Source organism: Panthera leo, chromosome F3, assembly GCF_018350215.1.
Source record: "Panthera leo isolate Ple1 chromosome F3, P.leo_Ple1_pat1.1, whole genome shotgun sequence".
NCBI lineage: Eukaryota > Metazoa > Chordata > Mammalia > Carnivora > Felidae > Panthera > Panthera leo.
The window spans coordinates 16005757-16020004 of NC_056696.1; the positions used below are offsets into that span (position 1 = coordinate 16005757).

Genomic DNA, 14248 nt, shown 5'->3' on the forward strand with positions numbered 1-14248 from the left:
TGAATGTACTGTGTATACTGTACCGCAGTGGTCAAAGAGTGTAGTCGTTAATTAGCCTATGATTTAACTCATAATCTGCTACTTCTCTTGCTGAGGAGGAGAAGGTGGTACCTGCTGTCCTTGGCCCGTTCAGCCTGTCCTCGGCAAGCACTATCTGGACACCCGCAGCCTCCCCTAGAGTCATGCCCCGCATTTGAACCGCACAAGCTTCCTACCTACAGCACTTCCCAGGGAAGACATGTACCTCGGTTTAGCTTACACGCAGGGCCTTCAACAAATTAAACACTGCATCTAGAGGGGAAAAAGAAGAGTAACAATTACTGAGCACCTACCATGTGCTAAAAAGATAAGCTAGCAAAATAAAGATGGGTAAGACAGTCCTGTCTTTTCTTGTCTTGACTTTTGGGTGCACCAGGTTCATGAGATCCATAATGACTCAACATCACTGGCCAGAGGGTATTCACAAGCCCGGCCTACATTTCCACCTTGGGCAGTGTTAAGACCCGGAAAGAGAAAGAATGTTAGATGCAAGTTATGTGGAGTCAATGGAATATTTGTACATGATTAAAAAGTTCAGCTGGTTCAAAGGTTTGTGCAGTCTATAAGACTTCAGTGCTTTTTATATGAAGCAATTCCTTCCAGCTCTTTCTAGTCCCCTGGGGAGGCCCTACTTTCATCTTATCTCCCTTCTTTCCATCAGGAGTTTTTCTCCTTCTAGCTTAGAAGGCCATTTTTCAACTGGTTTTTATTTCTTCTTGAAAAAGAAATCACAGACGTGTGGCTTTAAAAATTCAAACAGTACAAAAGGCTATACAATAAAATGTAAATCTTCCTTCCCGACTTGGGGTAGCCACTGTATTTTTGTCTTTCCAGAAATTTCCCCTACTTAGATAGGGGTGGCAATTGAGTTTTTAATGTCAGAGGGGATTTTTGCAAACTGAAAGGATCCCTGACAGTTTCCTGTCTTTCAAGTGATACTTAGTTTATCAAAGTCATACATTTTAATTGTTTTTTAAAATTTTTTAATGTTTATTTATTTTTGAAGGAGAGAGAGACAGAGCATGAGGGGGGAGGGGCAGAGAGAGAGGGAGACACAGAATCTGAAGCAGGCTCCGGGCTCCGAGCTATCAGCACAGAGCCCGACACAGGTTCAAACTCACAAACTGCAAGATCATGACCTGAGCCAAAGTCGGACACTTAAGGACACTTAACCAACTGAGCCTCCCAAAGTCATACATTTTAAAACTTAGTTTAAAAAGGTCTTTAAGTTAATGGGGCACCTGGGTGGCTCAGTTGGTTAAGCGTCCGACTTTGGCTCAGGTCATGATCTCGCCGTTCCCACGTTCAAGCCCCACTTTGGGCTCTGTGCTGTCAGCTCAGAGCCTGGACCCTGCTTCGGATTCTGTGTCTCCCTCTAGCTCTCTGCCCCTCCTTGGCTCACACTCTATCTCTCTCTGTCTCAAAACTAATAAAATAAACACTAAAAAAAAAGATCTTTAAGTTAAAACTAGCTTGGTTTTTTTTAACGTTTATTTATTTTTGACAGATAGAGCATGAGCAGGGGAGGGACAGAGGGAAGGAGAGAGAGAATCCCAAGAGGCTCTGCACTGTCATTAGAGAGCCCGATGCGGGGCTCGAACCCATGAGCCATGAGGCCATGACCTGAGCCAAAGTCAGACACTTAACCGACTGAGTCACCCGGGTACCCCTTAGTTAAAATTAGTTTTTTTTTTTTAATTTTTTTTTTTACTTATTTTTAAGAGAGACAGAGAGAGAGAGCACAGGCAGAGGAAGGGCAGGGAGAAAGGGGGAGACAGAGAATCCGAGGCAGGCTCCAGTCTCCAAGCTGTCAGCACAGAGCCTGACACGGGGCTTGAACTCACGAACCACGAGATCATGACCTGAGCCGAAGTCGGATGCTTCACCGACTGAGCCACCCAGGTGCCCCAAAACTAGTTTTAAGAGTTTAAAACTTTCCTGGAAAAGACTAGATACAAATTAAAATTGTTATTTTATTTATAAATTGAATAATGTTGGTATAAAAATAAGAGTTATTTTTATTTGTACTTATTTTTTTCTTCCAGTTTTACTGAAATATAATTGATGGGCAACACTGTGTAAATTTATGGTGTACACCATAATGACTTGTCTTACGTGTATTGCAAAATGATTACCACCAGAAGTTTAGTTAACACACATCACCTCATATAGTTCCAAAAAATGAACTTTTATTATTTACTCTCTTAGCAACTTCGAAATACCCATACAGCAGAGTTAACTACGGTCATTGCGTTGTGCGCTACACCCCCAGCACTTACTTACCTTAAAACTGGAAGTGTGTGCCCTTAACCACCCTGCCCCAACTCCTCCTCCCCCACGGCTGACAACCACAAATCCACGACTTTTGTTTTTTACGTTCCACAAATAAGTGAGATTATACAGTATTTTTCTTTCTCTGTCTGACTTACTTCACTTAGCATACCGCCCTTAAGGTCCACCCATGTCAAATGGCAGGATTTTCTTCCTTTTGGCGGGGGAAGGAAACAGGATCACCCAAGCAGTGGTGGTGCTGCGGCTGGCTTGTTCTGGCTTGAGAAAGTGGACCGTGCACATATCTTCCCACGGCCACATTTAGTGGCATCAGTTTGGTAGACTGAAATGGGCCATGGTGTGAGTTTTTATACCAAAGAAACTTGCAAAGGCTACAGATCGGGGCTTCCCCACCCTCCCACCCTCCTGACCAGTTTCCCAGCCCACTACTATCAAGAAGGCCTCTACAGTAGACCAGGCAGGAGGGGCAGTGGCTTGAGGTAGGGTGGTGAGAGGCAGGTGAACATACGTGGACGGATTTGGAAAGATACTTGCAGATGGACTTAGCAGGATTTGCGGACAAACTGGATATGGAATGGGGTGGTCAGAGAGAAGGGGGAGATAAGAATATTTCCCAGTTGATGGGTATGTAAGTGTGAGCATCAAAGGCAGTATTTTTAGTTCGAATTTGAGACAGAGAAATGTCCTAGACTCAGACCATGAGGTCACTTTAAAACTACCTACTCCAGTTTTCAGTCACTCAGGACTTGGCCCCAGTCTACCCTCTGAACGCATCCTGGGCCATTCTCTTCCTCTCGGCCCTAGACTCCAGCCTCACCCGCCAACTTGCAGATCTTCATTTAGAAAACTTTTTAGCCAGGCCTTCCTGTTCCTTCAGCCCAGAATGTTGGTTGTTATCTTATCTCTGCCTGGCCAGCTTGTTTTTTGCCGAAGGTCCCTGCTAATAGAGAACACTTCCAACTGCTCGAAATGGGTCTCCCTCCACCTTATCCTCGGTACTTGTTTTCTTCCTGGCACTTAGCACAATTCCTAATCCTGTATCTATGTCTCCTTGTTTGTGTGCCCTGCCTCCCTCACTGGACTATAAGCTTTTTTAAAATCCATCTCGGGGGGCGTCTGGGTGGCTCAGTCAGTTGAGTGTCCGACTTGGGCTCAGGTCATGATCCCACAGCTCATGAGTTCGAGCCCCGTGTCCGGCTCTGTGCTGTCAGCTGGATGCTGCTTTGGATCTTCCGGCTCCCCTCTCCCCTCCCCCTCCCCCACTAGTGTGCTAGTGCACGTGCATGCGTGCTCTCTCTCTCTCTCTCAAGAATAAACATTAAAAAAAACCAAAAAACCCAGCCTTAGAAATAAAAGAAGTAAACAGTCGAGACTTTGCAAGTAGCTTGTCCTCAGATCAGGGTGTCACAGGCAAGGGCAGGTTCGGGCTTGCGACCAGTCACACCACCTGGGCTGTCTCGCTTTTCCCAAGCCCTGATCCAGCTAAAAAACCAGGAAGTTCTCAGAGTGGAGATGACAGCTGAATAAAGACCTGAAGGACGGGTGTATTACATTTCTGTGGAAGTGCCAGCTCAGGAGAGGAGATGTGTTGGGAACTCTTTCGTTAACCCAGCAAGGCAGGCAGAGCAGAGATCCCTCCTCTCTGTGGAGAGACGCAGAAGCCCAAAGTCTTGCCGGAGCTCCCAGGGCTGACAGGTGTAAAACCGTATCAAAGTTCAGGCTGTCATGCCTCCAAGTTCAGAGCCCTTTGCACTATGTCCATTTAGCACGAGCTTTTGCGTACCTACTATTTGACAAATAAATGGGAGTGCAAGGGAAATATGACACACAATCCTTGACCTAACAGAGTGAAAAACTTGCGTCTATGAGACAGCTCGAGTCCACTCCACCACCAATACAGGCTGACAGGAGTACCATCTCTTGTGTTGCATGTAGCCCGACAGACAGGGGACGCTGTTCCAAAATGCGACTTGAGTTCTGCACCCAAGCCTTGAGACCCTCTCAAGGCAAAGGAGTGCACTTGAGTTCCCTGTGCCCCCTCCGAGCTCACATCCTTGACTTTCACTGATGCAGACATTTCAGAACAAAGAGTCTCTTTTCTAATCAACAGCACGCCTTACACGCAGACATGTGACATTGTTACAGCCAAATGGGCTGTTCCTGCCACAATTATTCTACACTCCGTCCTGTATCCCCGTGTTTCTTTCTTCCGCTCTGCCATTTTCTACCTACAACATTCAATCCTAGTGACTCAGTGACATGTAACACTTTTCTTCTCCAGATGCCCTCACATCTCAAACTAAGACTGACATTGCCGATCACAGGTGCCTTCCGTCTGGTCACCGACCACCTGCCCTGTGTGCTGACAGGGGCACCCGCAGCCTCTAGGTCCTGGTCTCATCAAAGATCGGATGCTATTCCTGGGCGTCACTCTCGCATGCCGGTTGCCACAGTCACTCATGGAAGTCAGGAGAGAAGAGGCAAGGAAAGGGTGGAGGAAGAGAGGAAAGTTGCATGTATGCCGGGAGAAGTCAAAGGCCACCAATTACAGCTTTCGGTTCCAGTCAATGACAGTCAGGACACAGGCTAAGTTCACTAGAAAAGCTGTGGAATGATTCTGCAGATTTGCTTGTGACCAGGGGGCGGCACGATACCCTGCCCACCCCACCCCCAGCACCAAACATGAGGCTTGTCAATAATTACTCGAACTTACCCTCCTCCTGGGTAGGACCCAGTACCGTTCGTTCTCGATTCCCTCTTGCTTTAAGATGATGCTAGTCTTCCACGCCACAGGAGACAGTGTCGTCCAACAGCAGAAGCTTCAGCCGGAACACAGTGTTCATCTTCATGATGACTGCGTCTCGTCCACATTCTCATTCAGGTAAGACCCAAGCATTTCGTTCAAAGCAGTTAAATAAACAATAAACTTGGGAAGCTCCTTGTGAAAGTGTCTTTTCTCATGTTCTTTGTTCGCATTGTATGTTCTTCATACTAGGTCCTAAAAAGACTGAAAACAGATTTAAAAAAAAAAATTAGTGTTTATTTATTGGGAGGGGAAGAGGCAAAGAGAGAGGGGGACAATGGATTCAAAGTGGGCTCTGTGCTGACAGCAGAGAGCCCAATGCAGGGCTTGAATTCATGAACCATGAGATCATGACCTGAACCGAGATCAAGAGTCGGATGCTTAACTGATGAAGCCACCCAGTTGCCCCAAGATTTTTTTTAAGTAGGTTCCACACCTCACATGGAGCCCAACGCGGCGCTCAAACTCACGACCCCGAGATCAAGACCTGAGCGGGGACCGAGAGTCGTCAGACATCTAACCAACTGAGGCACCCAGGCACCCCCAGCTTTATTTTTAAATAAACACTGATTCTAAATGTAATCTCTAGACATGGTGAAATGAGGCATTTTGAATCCCTCTTTAAAATAATATCACCTGTCAGATTTTAAATCCACCAAAGCAAAATACAGGCTACACTTACAAAACCTAAAATAATTTACTAAAATCTTTTTTTTAATGTTTTTATTTATTTTTGAGACGGAGAGAGACAGAGCATGAGCAGGGGAGGGGCAGAGAGAGAGGGAGACACAGAATTGGAAGCAGGCTCCCGGCTCTGAGCTGCCAGCACAGAGCCCGAAGCGGGGCTCAAACTCACACACCGCAAGATCATGACCTGAGCCGAAGTCGGACGCTCAATCAACTGAGCCACCCAGGCACCCCACTTTACTAAAATCTTAAATTCTAGATAATTTTGCCACAAGGTGAAGATGTTCATGAGAAAATACTCTCATTATCAAGAATAAAAGGTACTTCTCAGATGGTCGCAACCCCCTCAGGGTGCTAGTCAGAGCAGGGGCAATTCTTCTCCTGCCCCTTTGGCCAAGTGGAACCAGAGTCGCCTGACTCCATCCCCCACCCAGCGGGCTCCTATTCATCCCACAATGCACCTCTTCTCACACCTGTCCTCTCCACGCATTTCCTTTTCTTCCCATGCCCTTCCTCTGTTCCATACCCTTTCCTCTCCCCTCTCTTTTCTTTTCCCATTTCCTACCTCAGTCTCAGGTCTTGACCTCTCTTATGCCTCCCACCCCTTGCCATTCAAAGACTATAAAATTAAGTCCAAAGATAAATTGGTATTACTTGTTTTGAGAACTCTGCGTTTTAATTTTTAAAGTAGGTGCTTTGAACATTTTCTCTTTTTCACTCTAAGATAAAAATTTACTGTTCTATGTGTGGGCGCGCATGGATGTGTGTTTCTTTGTGCCCCATGTGTGTTCATCATGTTCCCGTTGGGGATTAGTGGACCTTGAAAGAGAAAAGGGTACCTGCTCTGGGACTGTATTTCTTTGGACCAGCCCCATCAAACCTGCTTGAACTCCATCATCTCTTGTCAATGGACAGATACTAGGTTTGCCGAAACTGGTCCTATCCATCTTCCACATGAAGCAGCTCCAAAACGACAGATCAAGACGCTGGGGTTCCTCATTGCTCCAAAGTAGGGCTGGAGAGTGAATTTTGTGCAGCAGCCTGGTAAACTGAGGAATGACCAATTTCAGGCTACTGAAGTGACATCACTGAATGCTGAGCTGGGGGTAGATACCCAGTAAGCCCACTGTTCATACGATGAGTGTAAATAACATCAAGAGGAACACAGTAGTAAAATGTGGTAAAATTGTTATTTCATTTACAATAAGATTGCAGAGATTAATAAAATGTCAAATTTCTTTGTTTTGGGATAGAATTCAAGTTGGGTTGATGACGCTAGTTACTGCGTATTGAGTTGTGACTTTGATTGGCAGTTATGCCATTGGTTGATGAAACAAAGAAATTAGATAGAAGAACTCATGAATAAAAACAAGAGCCGGTATTTTTGAAAGAAAAGTAAAATAGACAAATCTCTGGCAAATCTGACCCCCCCCCAAAGAGAGAGAGAAACACATATATAATGCTATGCCAGACAAGGGAACATAACCACAACATGGAGGAAATTTTTAAAGCATTTTTAAATGTAATGTAAATATTTTTTTAATTTGAAAATGAAAAGCTAGTTAGCAAAGTTACCAAAATTAACTAAAGAGATAAAACAAAAAATATACCAATAACCATAGAAGAAATGGAAATAATTGCCAAAATTATCCAGACCCTGATGGTTTACATACAACCTATCATACCTTCAAGAAAATGATAATACTTAAGTTATTAAAGGTGTTTTACATATATAATAGCAAAAGAAACAATTCTTCATTTATTTTACAAATTGAGCATAATGCTAACACCAAAAGTTGAAAAAAATAAGCCCTAAACATCTCACATTTACAGATACAAAAATCCAACAAAAATATTGATAAACCAGAATCAGTGGTGTATTTCAAGGTCAAATGCACATGACAAGTAGATTTCTTTTTAGGATTGAAAGTGTGGTTCAATATAAGGAAGCCCATTAATATGTGTTACTTTATTGGTAGAGTAACAAAGAAAAATCCTACCAACAGCTCAAAAGATGCTAAAAGTGTGTCTATTAAAATCCAACACCGATCCCTGCTAAAAATACTTGGTGAACTAAGGTTAGAAGACAATTTCCTTAATTTAATAAATATAAATGACTATATGACCAAATTAATGGAATGCTCACTAAAGTCATGAGAAAAGATAAAAGTACCCACCATCGCCACTATGTTTCAACATTGTTCCGCAGGCTGTTTCACAATTCAATGCGATAAGAAAAATTAACAACATTGGAAAGTAGAAAACACGTTTTTTGCATACATTATTATTTCACAATGAGAAAACTCTCAAGAGGGTAAACCGAGAGCCATTAGAGCTAAAAAGAGATTTCACTATGGTAGCAAGCTATGAGATAACTACATACAAATACACAGGCTTCTTGTAAAGCAGAAATAACCAGTTAGAAAACATAACAGGGAACAAATCCCTTTCACAAGAGCAACTAAAAAGAGAGAACAACTTGGAATAACAAGAAATGTGCTATGCCTATCTAAATAAAATTGTGTTCTTTATATATTAAAAAATAAAAGTAGTCTTAGAAAAATGGAAAGACCTACCAAGTCTCTAAATGAAAAAGTTTACTATTTAAAAGATATCAATCCTTTCCCCAACTTCATTGGTAAGCTTAATGTAGTTCCAATATTAATTTTTGCCAGTTCTTGTGTTTTTTATGTATTTGCTTCTTAAAAGTGCCAAATTGATTCCAAAGTTTATATGGAAGGATCCATAGATAAAAATATAGTTTATATGGAAGATTATATAAGCAAGAAGTCATTTTTAGAAAAGAAATTCCTGAAGGTAGGTCATCCCTAGTAGCTATCAAAACAATTATATTACTAAACCTAAATTACGTTAGAAAAGTTAATAAAACAGTATGGTACTGGTAAAGTAAAAGAAAGACCAATAAAATGGAAAAGAGAGCCTAAAAATAGTCCTAGATTTTGGAGGAAACTTAACATACGGCAAAAGGAGCACTGAAAATTAGAGCAATTAATTCACATTAGGAATTTTTCTACCAGTCAGATCCACAAAGATTAAAAAGTTTGATAACCCCCTTTGGTGGCAAGGAAGTGTGGAAATAAACAGGTTTTCTAACTGGTTATTTCTGCTTTACAAGAAGCCTGGGCTAATATAAATTACTCCAACCTTCGTGGAGCAATTAAGCAATATATTTTAAAATTTAAAATACTCATACCCTTTGATACAACAAATTCTATTTCTAGAAATTCCTTCAGAAAAAAAAAAAACAGAAAGTCAACAATGGTGCAACTATAAGAATCCTCATTATTGTTTAAAATATCAAAAAAAAAATTGAGAATCTAAATATCAATGAAGAAAAATAGGTTAAATAAATTATCATAAATCTATACAATACCTCCATCGGAATGGATGGAGAAATCTTCCCATTATATGTTTTATGTGAAAAAAAGCAATTTGCAAAATAGTATAGTATGATTCCATTTCTGTTATGTATTGGGGGGGGGGCAGATATACAGGCACAGAATTAAATCTATTCAGATATGTACAAACTATTTGTATCTGGGGATTGGATTCTGGGGACTCTCTCTACTTTGTTCATTTCTATAATCCTTGAATCTTGGTACAATCTGCACATATTTCTTTGATTATTAGAAAAAGCCTTTTTAAGTATTTCTATTTTTAGAAGCAGAGGTAATTAATACATGTTTGATTTTTTTTTTAATCTCAAAATACTGGTGCTGTGGGTGCAAAAATCATGAAAGTGTCTTTGATCATGACAAGAATGGATCATTAAGCTTAACTGCTGTGACAACCTTTAGAAGAAGACGTTGAGAATCCTTTCAAATCCAGTACTGCCGGGAACAATCTTTCATCGGAAAAAGTAGGTCACGTTCTGTGGGATTCAAGGGTATCTCAGTGCCCCTGCTCTCCAGCTCCTCTCTACCCTTCTCCCCACCCCACCCCAAACCCAAATACCTTTGCCATATACATAAGAGTTTTAATCATTTGGTTCCAAGACTTCTTTGTTGCCTTTAAAATGAAATTGTCCCTGGGAAGTCTAGTCTATTCAGTTTTATAACATTTATATTTAGAATATATGTCTGTGAGCCCCTTTCCTGACAGTGGGCCTAGAGATGGGCCAGGAGGGAGGGTAGAAATATACGGGCACTATTAGGGCCCATTTTGTTTTTCTTTTTGGGGCAGCACTAGTGGCTGTGGAACTCAAACTGAGAATAGATTTAACATATACAGAAAAGATGTGTAGAAATCAGTAAAACATTTTAAATGGCACCAAACTAGGTAAAGGGACTCAAATAGGATTCTAAGACTGAAAGTATGGGAGCTCGAACAGTGTTTTGGCTTCCTTTCTTTTTAAAAAACAAGAAAATGCATTATTATTTTACTAATAAATTACCAACAATAAATGAATTGATAATAATACTAACAAGTCGAAAACAACCTAAAAGGTAGAGAATGGTTAAAGTCATTATGACACGTGTATATAACACATGCAATGGAATACAGCCTTAAAATGATAAAAATATCTCTATATTTAACATATCAAGATGTTCAAGGCATATTACTAAGAAAAAAGATTACCGAATAGTACGTGTGGAAGAGTCCCATTTTTGAAATTGAATAGATATAGAAATAAACACATTCACATACTTCTTCAAACTGTTGGCCCCAGGACCCTTCCCCAGTAAAATCACCTCCCATTCTTTTTTGGAGTCTCCATGAGTTGCTTTTATTAACGTGCTCCTCATTTATGCTCTCGCGGCATAAATTATGCTCTCACATTCCTCCACTGCAGCCCTCCCTTGGCTTCTGCCACAGTCCGCCCAGAGTTACTGGGAGAATGTTGGTTCCTGACAAAAGAGGTTGCCTCTTACAGGCCCGGGAAGCTACAGACCGATGCAGCACAAAATGGAGCTGACCTCAGCGTGCACCACTCTGGAGACCGGCCATGCTCTGACTGAAATGTGAAGGAAGCCCCTTCCCATTCCTGTTTCCTTTGTCATCTAAGCCTTTTGCCCATAGTCTCTGTCTCCACAGGCCTAAGATTTACAGAACGGCTGGGTGAGCTTTTGGGGAAAGCAGGTAAAAAAAAAGAGAGAGAAAGACAAGAAGGCACATAACACACATGATTAAATTCTTTCTATTCCCTACATTTTGCTCCCCAGGAGTTTCCATCTGTTCCAAGTTTCAGCCTTGTCCAAATAACAAAATCAAAAATACTTTATGCATATCGACCTTTGCAAATCAACACCTGCTTTACCCAACCCCTTTCTCCAACACAGCAAAGCTGTGATACCAGTTCAGGCCCAACCAATTGCCCTCCCTAACCAACCAACCCACATAAATGTGTCTGTGTGCGTGTGTGTGTGTATAAACACACACTGAACTAAAAACAGTATTTACCTCTGGGTGGAATTATGGGGGAGTTTTGTTCCTTTTTGATTATTTACGTTTTCTGTTTTTTCTACACAGGTTATGGATAATTTATAAGTTTTTCTAACTCAAATTTTAAATTACACTCAAGGCCACACATATATTCTCTTTGGATGGTCAAACTAATGGGAAATTCTTTTTGTTTTTATGAACAAATGCGTAACAAATGCGTAAATTTTCCAGAATAACCATGATCCCTTTTTAAGTGAAAATGAAAATATAACACTTTACTTTTCTGAGATATTTCATTGTGGATTTTTTTTTTTTGAGAGATTTAATTGTGGATAGAGACGTGAGGCAAAGGTGGGATTGGTTCTTAGAAGTTAGTGTTGAAATTCTGGTAAAGGATAAGGTCCTTTCAGAAAGAATAAACATGGGTAAGTTTGTTGGGAAAAGAAGTGGACTGGGAGGGGAGCAGAAGAATGAATTAGAGATTGGACAGGTGGATTGGGAAGGAGGAGGAAGACTGATTATGAAGACACAGGAGAGAGGTACCTGGGTGGCTCAGTAGCTTAAGCCTCTGACTCTTGATTTCAGCTCAGGTCATGATCTCACAGTTGTGGGATTGAGCCCCCAGCCCCAGCACAGAACCTGCTTAAGATTTTCTCTCTCTCTCTCCCCCAACATACCCCTGTGCACCGCCCCCCACTCACTCTCTCTCTCAAAAAACAAAAAAACAAAAAAACAACAAAAAAAAAAACACCAGAGAGACAGATGATCCATTGGTGTGGTTGCATACTTGCATTTTAGTGGTAAACTCCACTAGCAATCAGTCAACTTCAAAGTGAAGTTCTTGAATTTTACAACACCTAATAAAGCTTTACCTAGTTAGCCAGGATGTAAAAACCACAAGTAAAACACGAAGTTGAAAGGTATAGTTTTAAAAGGACAGCTGTGGTTTCCGTTCACAGACTGCAAGGATAGGGTAGGGGTCTGTCATTGCACTGTGACAGGGGCAGTTGAGATGGAAGTGGAAAGAGAGCACAAAGGAAAGTGCAGTCAAGAGGCAGCTCACTAGCGCCTGTCTCTTCTGCTGACGACAGTGACAAATTGCGGATGAAATGCAAAAAACAACAACCTAAAGCATCTGAAAAGTAAAGAAACCCAGTCATAGTTAGGAGGGGAGTCAAAAGCTGAAAAAGCAATTTGTACAGGGATGGAGCTCCCGTTTTTAAAAATTTTTTTAATGCTTATTAATTTTTGAGAGAGGCAGAGAAACAGAGTGTGAGTGAAGGAGGGGCAGAGAGAGAAAGAGACACAGAATCTGAAGCAGGCTCCAGGCTCCGAGCTGTCAGCACAGAGCCCGATGCAAGGCTAGAATCCACAAGCAGCAAGATCGTGACCTGAGCTGAAGTTGGATGCCCAACCAACTGAGCCACCCAGGCGCCCAGGGGGCTCTCATTTCATTTCCTGGTTTTTTTTTTTTCACAGTGATGAACCAAGGGCAGTCATGCAACAGAGCTACAATGGTGGTACCACAGACAGCTAACACCTCAAGAAAGGACCCTGTGTCTGGAAAGACTGGGAAAGGCGGTGCCTTGAGCAAAGAATATGGGAGAGAATCTGGGTTTCTTTTCCTGTGTGTGTGTGTGTGTGTGTGTGTGTGTGTGTGTGTGTGAAAGAGAGGGTTACTGAAGGGGTTGTGGGAGGGGGGATGGGCTAAATGGGTAAGGGGCATTAAGGAATCTACTCCTGAAATCATTGCTTCACTATATACTAACTAATTTGGATATAAATGTTAAAAAATAAAGTTAAGTTATACAAAAAAAATTTTTAAAAAAAGAAAAAAGAACTATAGATCAATGAAATAGAATTGAGGGTCCAAAAATACACCCTCTATTTATGGTCAATTGTTCTTTGCTAAAGCTGCCAAGCAGTTCAATGGAGAAAACATGGTATTTTTTAAACAAATAATGCTGAAACATTTGGATATTCAGATGCAAATAAATGCATACATACATAAATGCAAAGATAGGCCTTCATCTATTCCTCACACCTTACACAAAATCAACTTGAAACGGATCATAGGCATAAACGCAAATTAATTTCTAGAAAAAATGTTACTTGCTCTTCTGCATATGAGTCTTTTTTTCCCCCTACAAAAGCCCTGCAATTACCTAACCAGGAGCAGATACCTCACAAAAGAGAGGCCGGCCATGTTCCTTAAAACCTACTCCAATCGCCCTTGTGGCCACTAGACCCATAACTTGGATTACCTTTCAATGTGTTCCAGTGGCCTGTTAGTGACAGCAGGTGCCTCTGCTGAGTCTAGCTTCCCAGATTTGCCCCTTCCTCCAGGGAGTCACTACTTGCTCTGCAGAGCATGTATGGGCCAAGATAATCTAAATAACATGTCCTCCCTAAATATGAAACAGCCTAAGGTACGCATAGCTTCCATCTCTTGCCTTGTTTATTTTCAGTGGTTGTTTCCTCCTTTGACCCACAGTTTCTGGCTCCAATTTAGGACCTAAGGCTGAAGTACAAAACAAACGCAAGTTTGGAAAGGAAGGTGGAAAAGTTTGTTCTAACAGAATTCGTCCACCTGACCACTGAAATACCCAGCCTAGCTTCTTAGTTTTTATTCACTGCTGTCATTAAATATTTATTAAGTAATGACAACAAACTTACTGGGCAAGTAAAACAGATCACATGTTACGTACCTATAAGAAAATACAAAGCCAAAGCCCCACCCCCCAACCCTCAAGAGTCCATTCTAGATGAAGAGTAAACACATGCCTTTATGTCTTCACAGATTGTGCTTACTGGAGCATTCCCAAACTCTTTTCAGTGGGTGACACACCTCTAGGTGATGGAATTTTCCAGACTCCACGTGGGCAAGGTAGCTGTGCAGACAGAATACCCTAAAAGTGCTTCTGAGGGAAGTAGGGGTTATCCTCATGCTGGAGGATGACAAAGGTAGATGATATTTGAAGGAGCAGATGGTTAGAGCATAGCGTCCAGACCCAGGGAATTGAT

The 14248-nt window shown here is 41.7% G+C and overlaps 1 long non-coding RNA gene across 1 annotated transcript; it reads right to left on the reverse strand.

The window, feature by feature from the left end:
- Positions 1 to 209: 209 nt before the first annotated feature.
- LOC122211499 lies at positions 210 to 6920 on the reverse strand. The gene is made up of 3 exons (XR_006198708.1): positions 6661 to 6920; positions 5045 to 5338; positions 210 to 291 (listed from the first exon to the last, which is right to left on the reverse strand). It is a non-coding gene; the product is annotated as an uncharacterized LOC122211499 (long non-coding RNA).
- Positions 6921 to 14248: the final 7328 nt, after the last annotated feature.